This window comes from Tubulanus polymorphus, chromosome 3, assembly GCF_964204645.1.
Source record: "Tubulanus polymorphus chromosome 3, tnTubPoly1.2, whole genome shotgun sequence".
In the NCBI taxonomy this organism is placed as follows: domain Eukaryota; kingdom Metazoa; phylum Nemertea; class Palaeonemertea; order Tubulaniformes; family Tubulanidae; genus Tubulanus; species Tubulanus polymorphus.
This window is the reverse complement of record NC_134027.1, coordinates 20,408,370-20,424,615: the sequence shown is the minus strand read 5'-3', so window position 1 is coordinate 20,424,615 and position 16,246 is coordinate 20,408,370.

Sequence of the window (16,246 nt, the reverse complement as noted above, 5' to 3'; positions counted from 1 at the left end):
AAACTTGATACGACGTTAATGATTGACGGTTTAGATAACACGTATTTGTGTTGTTTTGCTGCTAGCGGAAATTAGTCAGTCAGCCTAAGTAATTTCTTTACTTTATAAAAGTCTAATTACCCTAAAGTAATGGAAGATTCGCCTGGCTGGACTTAATACATAGTTTTTTTCGCAATCATGGCCATTGCAAGGCCACACTAATATCTATACATGGATATAAATGATTAATTAAATTAGACGTATCAAATTAGGTAGCCAACTAAATAAACCCCAATCAGTCGCTTGTCGGTTCAGACTGGTTGGAAGATTGTTTGAATGAACTGGAACCGAATTTCCCAAGTATGTATTTGATTTAAAAAAATTCTGTAAACTCGCCCGCCGATCACACAACTATATCTGTACTTCAATTTCCGATTTCAAAGTAAAATCCCTGTTTCACTCCCGGCAGGTGTGGTGGGTCTGTAAGGGACACCAAATAAAAAAAAAATCAAACGTAATCTACCAATCAAATAAATAAAAAGGTCAATCCCTATTCTAAGATTTAAAAAAACACATTGAGAAATAACAAGTTTGTTTCACTATAGCGGTATTCTTCCGTCAATATGTATTTAATCATGGACTCTTAAGTCCATGATTTAACTGAATTTGAACTGAATTCGGCGATTCGGAGAATTCAACGATTTGGTTCAAACGCCCAATTTTTTATGTTGGTCTCTCCGAAATATTATGTCCCCTTGAATATTCCGATCATAAACAAATCCTGTTTTTAACTTTTGAATGCGTGGTACATTATTTTCTAATTTTATGGATTGCATAGTTACACCGGCACAAATTATCTTTTACATTTTTTTTTGTGGGCGAATCAACTTCGAATAATGATTCCATCAATGTGAAATACCAGACCATCAAACTAAACCTCAGATATGACCACATGTGTTAAGACACGTGTTTATGCTTGGGTCTTTTATCATGGGTGTATATCTATTTGTATGATACATGATCTTTGTAGATGCTGAGTCGAGCCACGCGTTATTTTGCACCACGCTTTTAGAATGGCAGTCGTATCGTTCCATATTGATTTTCAGAAAAACTTACCCTGTCCAAAAATGCCAACTCAATCCATCTACTACATGAGACAATTATATACTTTTAATTTTGGAATTTATTCTGGATTCCACCAAAACATGAAGTGTTTCATGTATTCCGAAGAAATGGCTGGTAAAGGTGCTGATGAAGTAATCAGCATGATTGACATTATGTTGAATAAAACTAGTTACGGGAACACTGGTGAGTCGATTTTTTAAATGTTATATTCTCTCTAGAGTACTGTTTCAATTGATAGTTATCCAATGTATAGTACATTCATATCTTTATTCATTTTATATATTTTCTTTAGGTGCTGACAACCTGATCATTTGGGCCGACAACTGCAGCGGGCAAAATAAGAATTATGGTATACTATGGTATGCCCAATATTTGATTGATTCAGGAGCATACAAACGAGTGGACTTGAAATATCTAGAGCAAGGACATTCTTATGGTCCTTGTGATCGCTTCTTCGGACAAATTGAGAAAAAGAATAGAACCCACGAAAAAATAATGCTGCCCAGAGATTGGATGGACATAGCTGCCTCAAATAAATCAATAGTTGAGTAAAAGACATAGAAACGTACGTGTATGTGTTCATTCGTACGTACGTACGTACATACATACATACATTAATACATACACACATACATACATATTTTGAAGTATTTTCTTTTCTATTTAAGAAGTGTACCGGGTACAACAAGATGAATTTCGCGACTTTCGTTCATGGCTGGGTCATATTTTCAGTTCAAATCGAAAAGCTGAAAATTCACCGATACCAACTGTGTTGGCAGACACAAAATGGATTAATTTTGGTATCGGTGAAGAGGTTTTAAATGGATACTTGCAGGTAAATTAATTAACTGAGGTTTTTTCGAGAAAAAAATTGTTTCCACGTGCTTCTAATCCAAAGTTACTTATATCTTTTACAGACTGTGAACCACAGCAGGACGGCATGGCTTAGATCTTCACACGATGTTACTAAGACACCAATGGATTTGGACGATCTACCCCTTCAAACGAAGCCGTTGTATAACGAATACCCTCTACCTCTTAATAAGGCAAAAGTTGATGATTTGAAAAAGATTGCAGAAAACTGGGTTGAACCTCACGCCAAAGACTACCTCTAAGTAATAAACAGAAACTTACACTTTTCACAAACTCTTCCGTTTTTTCTCGCGTGCTACGTTTCTTCATTCATATTCCATTTAAGTGCATTTCGTTTATCGTTGACCGTACGATTTTCTGAAAGGGAGCGTTATCTTGTCATTCCACAAAATTAATTATAAATTTTTCACGAAGTGAAATTAAATTAAGATAATTCCTGTGCACTTAGATTTAGAATATTGATACTCACCAATATATTTTTTCTTCGCTGGGCCATTTTGGAGCCTTTTATAAGCTTTTTCGCAGCCAAACAAGCGGAACTCAAATTTGAAAATTGTCGCCGTGGAGACAAATCAATCGGCGTGCTCATTAGATGTTGGCCCCGTTTGACAGGAGTACAGGGAGACGGTAATGTATGAATATTTGTCTCCTCGAAACTGCTCGTATCTTGGCCATATTGCATCCCTTGCCCCTCGAAGCTGGAAGAATGGCCATACTGTGGCCAAAATTCTGACTTTGGGTAGCAAAGCCAGGTCTAATTCCATATTGATTATTCAGATTATTATAGAAGTTCATTGTTTGCCGTTGAAGAAATATGTGAGGAGTACCATTTGGGATTGACTTGAATTATATGGGAAAAAATCAGAAAGTCTGGCTAGTCAGATGATTAATGACCGTCCAGTTGCTGGCGCAGCGTTTCGTTTACACTAAGATATATAGGCACATAATTGCTTTGAACCACATGATCATCATATCACTATTTCAAAAGTTAACAAAACTCTGCCGCAGCAACAGACCAGTCATTAGTTCAGTCAGAATAATTATTCGAAACGCTCTTGCATCATTATAAAAAGTGAATTCATCCAGAGTTAACAGCCCATTCCAAACTATTTTTGATAACAAAGAAAATTGGCTGAATGTTTCGGAGTGTTGTTACGCAGAATGTTTGAGGCAACGTGGACACGAAGTGGTGAGTGAAAAAAAAAACAACAATGAACATGAAATTTTTCTCACCACGTAGAATAAAGATATTACTTAAAACTGATTCATGATCATTCTAAGGCCAATTGCTTAGAGTCAGTTGTAATGTTATATCGAATAAACCATTTTACAGTTGCTAGCCGCCATTTTGTTAGGGTACTTTGTCCTGTATTGTTTGGTCATTTTTTTCTCCTTTTTAAAAACTATTTATGATATGCGTGTTTTATCATACTTCACCGGTCCATAGATAGATTTTGACAGTTTTAACAACATTAAAACCGCGTGAATCTCTAGTCTTCAGTTATATAAAATTCATTTCTCAATTTTGCAACAATGCGACATGAGAGCAATATAAAAAAAACTGTGGCCAGTTTTTGCCACGCACGTAAAAATTGAGGGTACTGTATTTTGAAGTCCTTTATCTTTAAAAATAGTTTTCAGGAACAGTTTTCAAACATTTCAGGAACTGTGAGCATAAATGCCCCCTTTCAAGTGAACTTTAAAAATGTCAAGATATCTTGCCTAGTTTTCATTCTATGGCTATTCAACAGCAGCGCGTCATTTGTCACTTTTTGGCGCTGTTTTCTATACATGTATTTCAGTCTGTGGGCGTTATCTTTCTTCGATACTATACTTTTCTCTCAGAAAATGGTTTTAATTATTGGTATTAAGTTGGAATATAAATAATTATATGCAATATGGATGTCGAAGACATTAAAGATGCTAAAATTGGGGTTTGAACGATTTTTTTACCATGTTTAAGCAGCAGAGCGGCATTTTGATCACGCATTCCAAGTTGCGCGCGGGTAGAGAAAACATAGGCATATGCGCAGAGTTCCTGAAATGTTTCAATTTTTTTTTATTTAAAAATAACGAACTTCAAAGTACAGTACCCTCAATTTTCACACGCGTGGCAAAAACTGGTCATGACGCATTTCGCAAATTTGAGAAATGAATTTAACATAATTGAAAACTAGAGATTCACGCGGTTTTAATGTTGTTGAAACTGTCAAAATTCATCTATGGACCGGTGAAGTATGATAAAACACGCATATCATAGTTTTTAAAAAGGAAAAAAAATCACCAAACAATACAGGACAAAAGTACCCTAACAAAATGGCGGCTAGCAACTGGATAGTAAAATAAATCAACGGAAGCGCTACTTATAAATTCGCGCTTTACGCTTATAATTTCGCGGTGCAGGGGGTGCAAAAGAAATCGGAAGCATGTGCATCATATTTCAAAGGAAAACTGACGAAAAAGTTTTATCAATGAGTTAATCTTTTGAAAATAAATGCCATTATCATTTCAGGTAAAAGAGATACGAAAAAAATTTAATGAAGAAAAAACGTATGAATTACAAAGTCGTATGATAGCATTGTACTGTCACCAATTTTCGTCCAGTGGGAAAAGATCATTTTACCTTTATCGCCTGCCAAACAAAGAAAGAGATCTTAAACAGGCTTGTCGACTGGCAGTATTGAAGGCAATCGGTATTTCCCGAGCCCGGCTTTTACCAATCACGCAAGGGGGCATTCTGCCTAAAAATGATGGAAGGGGGAGGCATGGCAATCAGTATGTTACTTCACCAGAAATGACCAGTATGGTATGTAGTGATTATCAATCATCATTAATCATCATTCACAGATGAACAATAAATATTTGCAAACAAAACATTCATTATCGGACTAACAAAATACTTTCTGTTGCAGGTTGAAGATCACATTAAATCGTTTGAACCGACAGAGAGTCACTATGGTCGCACTTCAACGAATAGAAAATATCTACCATCCCATCTTAATGTGGTAGAACTATATAAGGGATTTTTACGACAAGCTCATCCACCAGCTAATCACCGCCCAATAACGCTGTGCATCTATAGGAAAATCTTCAATAAAATGAACCTTTCATTTCGAAGCCCACGGACTGATACCTGCCCTACTTGCGACTTAATAAACAACAAGAAGGTAGCTACAGATGATGGCCAAACTAAAATTAAGTTGGAAGAGCAGCTATCTGAACACCACGCGAAAGCTGCCCTGGCCATGGACACGATGAAGGCCGATATGTTGAAATCGAGGCAGTTCTTTGAACGCGTTCAAATGTCAGTGGTGATATTCAGACTCAGATTTCAGACTACTTGATTGTCGATTGTATTCACTCTATGTTCTATATTGCCATTGGTAGTTAGGATTACGATAAGTAATGACATATTTGTCATAAATAAATGAAATCATTTAGTATACTTTTAATTTTTTTTTCTTTTTCTGTTCTTGGGTTTATGAGAATTCCAATAAACTCTCAAAATCATATTAACATGAATACTGTTGTTTTGTCTAAAGAAGATTTGAAACAGGTTTTAGACAGAAATGGGTACTGAATTATCAATTGACCTCTGATAAGCATCTTTGGATCATACCTGACGAGACTAGTAGATTGACTCGAGACAACCCAAAAGTAAAAAGTCAATTGTCGGGCGGCTTAACCACAGAAGTATCAGTTTGCAGTAGTGACCTGTTGCAAAGTGCATGCAGTGCCATGTGTCTAGTTGTTATGGTTGTGTATATAGAATAAGCAAGAGCGAGAGAGCCACGCATCGGAATGATGACTGATGTTGGAGAATTTCCTAACAGGCAGTGATCCAGATAATGTTCGCTGGAAAAAGTTTTAAGAATTTTGCTTATTTCACAAAACTAACAAATAACTATTGCCAAGACAGGTCAAGTTTCTATGCTCTCTGCTCATTCCGGGTCCTTATTAATTAAGCTTACATTTTCGTCTTTCCTCCATTAGTAAAACTCTCAAATCTTGGAACACGTTACATATATTTTTTCACACATATTTCTCTCTTTGGAGTCTCTCTCTGGGACTGATGGAGTTTCATATCACAGTATCAAGAAATCTGAAATCTGAGTATAAAAAGTGGCAAGCATGTGAAATAATACTGATGCAGGTAGCGTGTGAGCAAATGTTTTGACACTGACCTGCATAGGGTCAGCTCAGTCTAGCAGATATCTGACAGCTCGCACGCGCAGCTGCTCTTTGATGTGGTCAAAAAGCCGCACGTTGTTATAAATATTTTGTTTTGATGCAAATAACTAAGTTTAATATCTTTATATTACAGAATATAGAAAATGATGTTTCTAAAAATCTGTATCAATATACTTTTTATAACGTTGTACATATCGTATATGTATTACATATTTTATTATCTTTTATAAATGAGTTACGAATGCACGGCAAGTACCAGAATAATGATTCATAACTTTATTTTGATAGAAATAAACTGACCAAAACGTCAAAAATGATGTATTCTCTTGTGACGTTAGTTATTTCTTTCTGTAGATGACTGACTCGCTAGTGGATCTGGGCAGATGGGCAAAAGCACGGTTGATTCAACACTAGGAGTTAAATCCGCCTAAGCTAGCATATTCAAATATTCTGGGTTAGTGCCTAATCATTTGAATAAGCTCTCTATCCTGGCATCACAAAAAAAAAAACAAATTTTATAGTTAGATAGCCATGACATTGTTGCATACACATTTCTTCTCAACACAAAGGCCTGGTGGTTTTTTAAGATTGAGTGTCTGACCAATATCTCCATTGAATTACTTCATTTGGGTTTTGACGAAAGCCTTTTAATTGAGAAGTAAAAATAGGAAGTTATGATGGGTATTCCCTATAGATTAATCAAATGATATGTTCTATGTGTCACTATCAAAGAAGTGCAAAAACACGCTTGAACTACGTAAGATCGGGGTCAGCGATAACCCTTTAGTGTCAAAAATAGATCAGAGTTTCTGTTTAGATGTCTGGTTTAATCACTCTGCAATATATTAGATTCAAAACATATACATTTGAAAACCACACTCTTAGAAATCGGTTACTCTTAAAGAGTAGACACTAATAATGGTCACTCTTATAAGTAACCGTTTTGATAAAGGTGACTAATAGTTACTCTCCATTTTTAAATGTATGGTTCTCATAGTCGACCTTTTCTTTAATGTACACTCTCAAAACCTTACCGTTCAGAAAGTATACTATTTTAAAGTATATGGTACCAATCGTACACTCTAAATACCATATGCTTTACAACCAGAGACTTTCGAAAACCAACCGTTTCAGAATGTGTACTATTTAAAAGTATACGATACAAATCGTAGACTCTAAAAACCACATGTTTTACAACCAGAGACTTTCGAAAACCAACCGTTTCAGAAAGTGTACTATTTGAAAGTGACTATTCTAAAACGTATACTACTGAAAAAGTAGCTGATATCATTAATTGCTTATTGTTCTCAAGTGGCGACTAAGTAAAAGTAGACGTTTGAGCTCAAAACAGGGATAGACATGTTCTTGGATTCAGCCTTTCATATTGATAAATTTAAAACCGTTACTATTAATGCAAATGATGAAATAATTAATGAGAATATTAACTTCCCAAGAAGATCTATTAAAGGTATATTAATATTTTTTACTATTGCAACATATTCTAATGGTGCAATAAAGGTAGATAATTATTATAATCCTGAAATAACAAAAGTAGAAATAACTATCGAAGGAATAGCAAATAAAATATTTTGCCAAGGAATGAGAATGATAGATCAGTGGCCAGAAATTAGAAAACATTTTATGAATGAAAAAGTAAAATCATTTGAAAATTGTAATATTAATGAAATTGATTATTATACCGGCAATAAATATGCATTATGGTTAGATTTTAGAACAACAGAGGATAATTCATTACATGGTTCTGGGAAAAAACTACAGAACACTAAAGATGGAATACAATTATTCATGAAAAAGAAAAAAGGAAGCTTAAATTTTAAAATGCATATTTATATTATATCTGACGCGCAATTAAATATTGTAAATTCACAATTAGATAGTATTCAATATTAGAAATATAAAGTTAAAATTAAGGATATATAAATGGGTGGTAAAAAAACTCCTAATACTAAAGAACAATATTTAAGAAATTTATATTACAACCCTGAGAGTTCGGTTGCTTATTCTTCTACTAAAAATATATGGCGTAAAGTAAAACAAGATAAATTAGATAAGATAATCCCACAAAATTTAGTTAAATATAAAGATATAAATGAATTTATGTTAGAACAACCAACATATACAACACATAAAAAATTGTTAGAAAATATAAAACTCGTAAAACTATGGTAAGTTATGTAGATCAACAGTGGCAAGGAGATTTAATTGATATGAAAAATGTTAAGAAAGATAATGATGATTATTGGTGGTTATTGAATATAATTGATATTTTTAGTCGTTATGTATGGAGCTTCCCACTTTATAGAAAAGATGCTGTACAAACATCAAATGTTTTAAGAAAATTTCTTTCGGATGATAAACTAAAACCAGAAAAAATACAATTTGATGATGGAAAAGAGTTTGATAATTCACTTGTTCATGAACTCTTAGATAATCATAATATTAAATATTTTTCAACAAAATCAGATAAAAAAGCAGCAGTTGTTGAACGATTTAATAGAACATTAAGGACAAGAATGTGGAAATATTTTACAGCAAATGATACTTTTAAATGGATTGATGTTTTACCAAAATTGATAGAAGGATATAATAATTCTTATCATTCTTCTATTGGAATGAAACCTATTGATGCTAGAAAACCTGAAAATGCTGAAATTGTTTGGAATAATTTATATGGAGCATTTCTTGTAGATGATTTTGGTGAACCTAAATTTAAAGTTGGTCAAAATGTTAGAATTTCTAAGTATAAAAAGATATTTGATAAAGGATACGATCGAAATTTTACTAGAGAAATATATAAAATAAAAAAGGTTATAACAACAAAACCATATGTCTATAAATTAGAAGATTTAGATGGTGAAGAAGTTGATGGCTACTTTTACGAAGAAGAATTAAGTTTAACTACTGAAAATCTAGAACAAGAATATAAAATTGAAAAAGTATTAAAAACAAAAACTATTAAAAGAAAAAAATATTCTTTAGTAAAATGGGTTGGATGGCCGGATAAATTCAATGAATAATTATTATCAAGTAAAATTAAAAATATATAAATGAATAAGGAATTATTCATATTTGAGCCTCATAATATGTTAATTTCTGGTGTAACAAATTGTGGAAAAACTTATTTTATATCAAATTTATTAGAAACTGTTTATGAAAACTATTTTGATAATATAGTATTATTTTGCCCAACATATGAATTTAATCAAACTTATGATAGAAATATTACTAGGAATAATAAATTTATTATATTAGATCCTAAAACAGTAAAAGAAAATTTAGATAATTGTATTAAAATAGCAATTGATATTTATAAAGGATCAAATACATTATTCATTATAGATGATTGTGCTAATCTACATGATTCAAAAGTTAGAGAAAGTGAGTTATGCTATTTAGCTTTCTCTGGGAGACATTTTGGGATAACAACTTGGGTTTTAAATCAAAAATATAATTCAATTGTTAAAGACTTTAGAGAAAACATTAGATTTCTAGTTTTATTCTACAATAAAGATAGAAAATCGATGAAAAATGCACTTGAGGAAAATGATATTATTCCACATGATTTACATAATGAATATATGGATAAGTTGAAAAATATTAAAAGATCAAAATTATTATTTAGATTACAACACCCATTTAAATATGAATTTATTTAAATTCAATTAGTTTGTTAATCTAGTTGAATTCTAGTTATGTGTATTTGTAACAAAAATCAAATAGATTTAACAATATTCTAACTAGCTTGTTAATCTAGTTTAATTCTATTTACATTCTAGTTGAATTCTAGTTGTTAGTAGTTGAAACAAAAATCAACTAGATTTAACAAGAAATAAACAAAAAAAACAATATTTCAACTAGCTTGTTAATCTAGTTGAATTCTAGTTACATTCTAGTTAAATTCTAGTTGCAACATCACACAATTAATTTTTTTTGTTATATAAATGGGAGGTGAAAAGAAAATAAAATCTAAAAATGGCGATGTTCCAATTGAAAAAACTTTAGATGATTTAGGAATAACAGAAATAAAATTAACTCCAGATGATGGTGCTTTAAATAATGTTACAACAAATAATAATTATGAATATTATCTTTATTGCAAACATCAATTAGAAATATTAATAGCATCTGGAAAATGTAAAAAATTTGTTGATAAAAATTTAACTTATAATGAATTAGATACAATGAAATCAGTTGAAATTATTAGATTATTTAAGATTTATGAAGCCGCGAGAACAGCTAAAATTAATGATGCGATATCAGAAAATGTAGTAAAAGGTTATAGTAAATTATGTAATTATATACTACCAATTGAAGATGAAAATAGATTATATTCCGATTTAAAAAATGATTATTTAGTTATGACTGAATTAGATAAATGGATTGGATATTTATCATTTCAAATAGGTGGATTTATGACATTATTATCAACCGGGGTTATAACATTTTCAAATATTGAAAGTAAAAATATTTCTATAATAAATGAGCGAAGTGAAAGAAGTGAAGGAATTAACTGTGAAGAAAAAACCGAGAACTCAGAAACAAATTGAATGGTCTCGGCAATTAGGAATTAAATCACAAGAATATAAAAAAGCTGTAAAAGAAAGAATAAGTAATAAAAATGTTAATAAAAATAGTGAAAATATTGTTATTTCTACTCCTTCTGATAATAGAATATGTGATAAATATTTATATTTTACAGTTGGATTTGTAATTGTATTCATTTTGATTGGGTGTAATTGGTATAAGAAATCAAATAAAATTCATGATATTAATAATTCTGAAACAACTGCTATTAAAAATGAAAATACTTCTGAAATTCCAAAATTGACAATAAAAAAATGGATTAATATTTTAGAAAAAAAGCAAAAAAAATAATTTTTTTTAATTAATTGAATATCTCACTACTTTTGTCTATCACTGTGTGGGTGCCGTTTATGGCACCATCTATGCGGAGCAATTAAATTGTCCAGATAAGTCATTTCGGATTCTTAATATTCATTATTTTTATTAATTTATTTTTTTAGATTTAATCAACAATTTCTAAATCATGATGGCCGTCTTCATTTTTTCCATGATAGATTATTTTAAATCCTTCTAAATCTTTTAATTCCTCTGTACTCAATGAAACCCATTTATCAGGTAAAAATACTTTAAATTCTCGCGATGTACTAACATTACAGTAGCTTAATGCTGATACTTTCTCTCCATATTTAGTTTTTATCTTTTCTAATTTCAATATTTTATGTTCAATTTCTTTTGTAACATCAACTAACTTTTTTATTTCAAATTGTTTTTTTGCTGGTTTTATTCTGTTATTTATTGTTGCTAAGAATGCTTTTCTATCTCCCATTTATAAGGAAAACAAATTACTTGTGGTGATGAGTGGGGATTACTTCCCCCTATATATAACAAACACGCTATTAACCGTTCTCACCCAAGCCTCACAGCATCTATTTATCTGGGCACAGTTGACACGCAATCACTGTACTACAGTAACAGCACACGCGTTAATAACCGTTCTCAGTAGAGACTCACTGTATCGATCTATCCACGCGCAACTGTTGTTACGCGCACTCACTGTATATGTGTGTCACAGAGCAATCGTCCGTTCTCACTAGAGCCTAGCTGTGATGAGTGGTGTCTCGACCTCTCGACCTCTGATCTGAAAACGCCATCTTCTAATTACTTCTATTGTGAACTAATTTTTCTAGTATTTTCGACATGACCGGAAGTAAAGATATTGGTCGGTAGTTATTAAGGAGCTGTTTGTTTCCATTTTTATATAGAGGAATTACCTGAGAAATTTTCATACTATCTGGAAATATACCATCCTGAAGGGATTTATTGCAGAGAATTGTCAGAGGATCGATAATATTGGATATAATTAGTTTAAGCATTCTATTATTCAGTAAGTCATTACCACCAGTGGTCTTTTTTTGGGGCTAGGTTGTTGATAATCCTCAAGATTTCCTCCTTGTTGGTTGGATTTAAAAAGATTGAGTGGGCATTCCTTGCCCCCATGTAAGTTGTAAAATTGTTTTTAGAACTTGGACATTTGTTTGCATAAGAGCTACCAATCGAAGAAAAGAAGTTACAAAATTGTTGGCTTATTGATTTAGGTTCCTCAACAAGTTTATTATCGATGATGAATTTATTAGGGATCCCCGATTTGTCATTTAATTTACCTGTGGATTGCTTCAAAAATTGCCATAATTTGCGACTATTATTGGAAAATAATACAATTTTGTTTGCATAGTACGATTTCTTTTGACGCCTTTTAATGTAATTTAAATTATTTCTGTAAAGAATATAGTTTTTATAACGTTGGTCAGATTTCTCCAGATTCAATACTTTTTTATAAAGTTGATCGCATTTCTTAGAGCATTTTAAAATTGATTTAGACATCCATGGTTCGTAAATATGAACTTTCTTCTTAACTTCTATTAGTGGGGATACGTTATTTATGATTAAATTTATATGCGACATAATGAAATCGTAACAACCATTACAATCGAGCAGGTTGACAGGAGTCCAGTCTAGTTGTGAAAGCATACGATTTATCCTATCGATATTCTGGGTATTAAAATTCCGAGTATAATGTTTACTGGTTGTTGAAGTTTTTCGTTCATAACGCACGGTCACGAGGCATGGTAAATGATCAGACAGGTGTGAAATCAGGATAGCACTTTGATGATCAGAACTCAGCGCCGGAGAGAGATATATATTGTGGCTGTCGCGTGTGTTATTCTAGTTGGCCGTAAAATAGTTGGAAAAAGATTATTTGATAAATTGATATCCAAAAATTTGGAAGTGTTTTTATGATGATTAATGTTTATATTATCTAGATTTTGGTCCATTCCTAATATCATTTCGCACTTTTCATTCTTAATTTTGCGTATTAAATTTACGTATTCGGAAAGAAATTCAATTTCACTAGTTCCTAGGACACGGTAGAGTTCGCCAATGATTGTCCTTTTACTAGATTGAAAAGCCATATCAATTTCAATAAAACAAGATTCGAATTTACCTTCAATGAACACTTCTAGATCCGGTCTCTTATTATAGGTTAAGTTATTACTTATATAAATTGCTACTCCTCCACGCTGTTTCAAAACTCTGTGATTCTCTATTAATTGATAACCAGGAATTTTGCATAACATTGAATTGTAGTCAGTCAAAAAAGTTTCACATAGCATAATGATGTCAATGGTAACATTTTGGGATTTAAGTTTTTCAATCAATATTTTGAGTTGGTCAAATTTGTTGTTAAGACTATGTATGTTAAGTTGAATTATATTAAGGTTATTCGTATTCATACTGAAATGGTTTTTTAACTCGTGCAATTCGAGGTACGGGCATTGATTACTGAACATTTCCAATTCACTATCATTATCTAATAAATTTTTGAGATGAAAATTTTCATTTTCCTTTAATCTGTCTAAATACGTGAAAAAGTTTGTGTTACCGAGACACATGTTTAATTAATTTATACCACGGTCAAATAAGGATTATGAATCAGGGAAAAGAATAAAGAATAATTATGAAATAAATATAAATATAAATACAATTCCAGAACTTGGATGTATGAGTATAGGTCAGAAATGCATGACTGCTTTATGGACATGGTTTACAAGGTACACAATATATTGATCTACGACTGAATGGCCTACTCAGTGGTTTATATAGATACACGCTTTTCGGAACAGTTCATCGTAAAGATCATAAAGACACTACAGTTTACTCGCTCGTTGATTGTATTGTTTTCTCGAAGTCCGCATAACCACATAAATGAATTTTGATGTCATCGATCATGTAATTCATTTGCAATATCAGCTAGCAGCACAGGGTCATCTGCATATAAAAGAATTAGTAATTTGAACCACAGTGTACCCTGGTCACTAAGAAAAGCAATACCTTTGCAGCCCTTATTAATGAGATAATTTTCCATATCGTTCCCAAAAATTGAGAAAAGTATAGGCGAGAGATTTTCTCCCTGCCGTAAACCTTCAAATGAATCAAAATAATCTGATACCGCTCCTTTGACAAGCAATGAGGACTTGGTATTTTAATAGATACTGTGAATAACTATCAGTAACCTGTAATACCCAAATCAATGAGTTTATGCCACATGGCCATACGCCATATGGTATCGAAGGCTTAACAAAAGTCTATAAACATACAGTACAATTTCTTACCGTTTGCGAAGAAAATATAAACTAAACCCTTAAGTGTAAAAATATGAGCCATTATGCCATGGCCCTTTCTGAAAACCAGCTTGGTTTAGCGATTAGCTTCTATAAATTGAGATAAGCGAAGATTAAGCATACTAGTAAAAAGTTTACCTAGACAACTAAGGAGGGTAATCCCTCGATAGTTGTCTGGATCATTTCGATCCCCCTTGCCTTTATAAATTGGTATTACGTTCCCTATGGACCAGCTATCAGGTATGATACCAGTATCCAGAACTGCATTAAATAATTCTACTAGAGAGGGCAGGGTAAAACTCTTGTGAAATTCTTAGAATCTCATTTGTTATTCGGGCGACCCCAGCAGCTTTATTATTTCTTAATCCTTTAATTGCGTTTAAAACTTCATGTTGCATAAAATGACTTTTTAGGAATTCATCACCAGTCAATCCAGTGAAATCCTTTACATTATTGAGATAATCGGTATCAAATGTATCAGATGTAGTTTTAGTAGCGCCCATCGACGCTTCTGCTGAGTCAATTAATATCTCACAAAAAGCAGAGTTTGCTCCATTTATATCGATATCTTTTTCATTTAAATCTGTATGCAGTTGTTCCAACCTAGTCTCACGTTTCAATTACTCCTCACGAAAAAGATCAGTCTTTTGGTTTTGCCATTTAATTCTACTCCTACATGCCTTTGCACGCTGGCGAGAAATATTATCTTCTGCTGTTACTAACGTCCCTTGCACCTTAATGTTACAAATCACAGCTGAATGTACATCGTAAAAGAGTGGCACTGATTCTGAAATGTCAAATCCTTCAATACATTGGAATAGTTGAGGGGATGCAATTATATAAAAGGGAGACGCCATAAAAGATTTTTGAAAAACATAATTTACACTTGACTTATCACTGTCGATTATAGGTGATCACCCACAAAGTAGTCAGGGCTTTCTCTCGTGTAAGAATTAAAATCTCCACGGAGACAAACATACATCGAATCTCTTGCAACTACCATGATCTCATTAAGCAATTCATCAAATAGGCGGACTCCTCCAAAGTCGCTTGATTCTGGTGGTAAATAGACCCCACCGAGAACGATATTTTGATCAGAATTGAATATACGCTCATCAAATTCGACCCATTGAATAAGTTTACTATGGTAAAAAGAGCGTATTACATACTTAGCAATAGTGTTATTGACTGCAACGACAATACCACCAGATCTTCTTATTGAAATACTTTGCCTATTGTTTGAGAAAATTTTGAAACTTTTTTCAACAAAAAAGTATGTGACTAACGGTTCATCGGTATCATCAAGTTCTGTTTCTACTAGAATAATTATCTCAAATACGTTTAGAAATTTTAGATTTTAACCCACAAACATTTAGAGTCAAAACTGTTGCTGATCTTTCCGTGAACTGCACCTGGTTCTGCTCTACCTGTATGTCCTATGCGTCCATGTCAAGGATTAGCCTTGCAGACTGGTCTGGATTCAACGGTTTATCCAGCGTTAGCGGCACACTCTCACCACTGAGAATTTCATCTACCGACTTGGGTCGTGAGTTTCTGACGGTAACTTGAGTGCTCTCTATGCTATCCAAATTCGGAGTTCATTCATTCAACACGAGCTGCAACATCCGGATATTTCGTGTAACTTCTTACAGTGCGTTTAACACGACGCTGCACGTCGGATTCAATTATCAACTTATCAAAGTTAACAAAAGCGCGTATTTGTGGATTTTGTTGTTTCGCATCGTATAGCTTCTTGAATAACAGGCACCTCTTGTCACGGATTTCTACAGGATAATCTTCAACGATTCTGGTCGAAGTGTTCTGACGATCGAAGCGGGACTGAAATAAAAGCA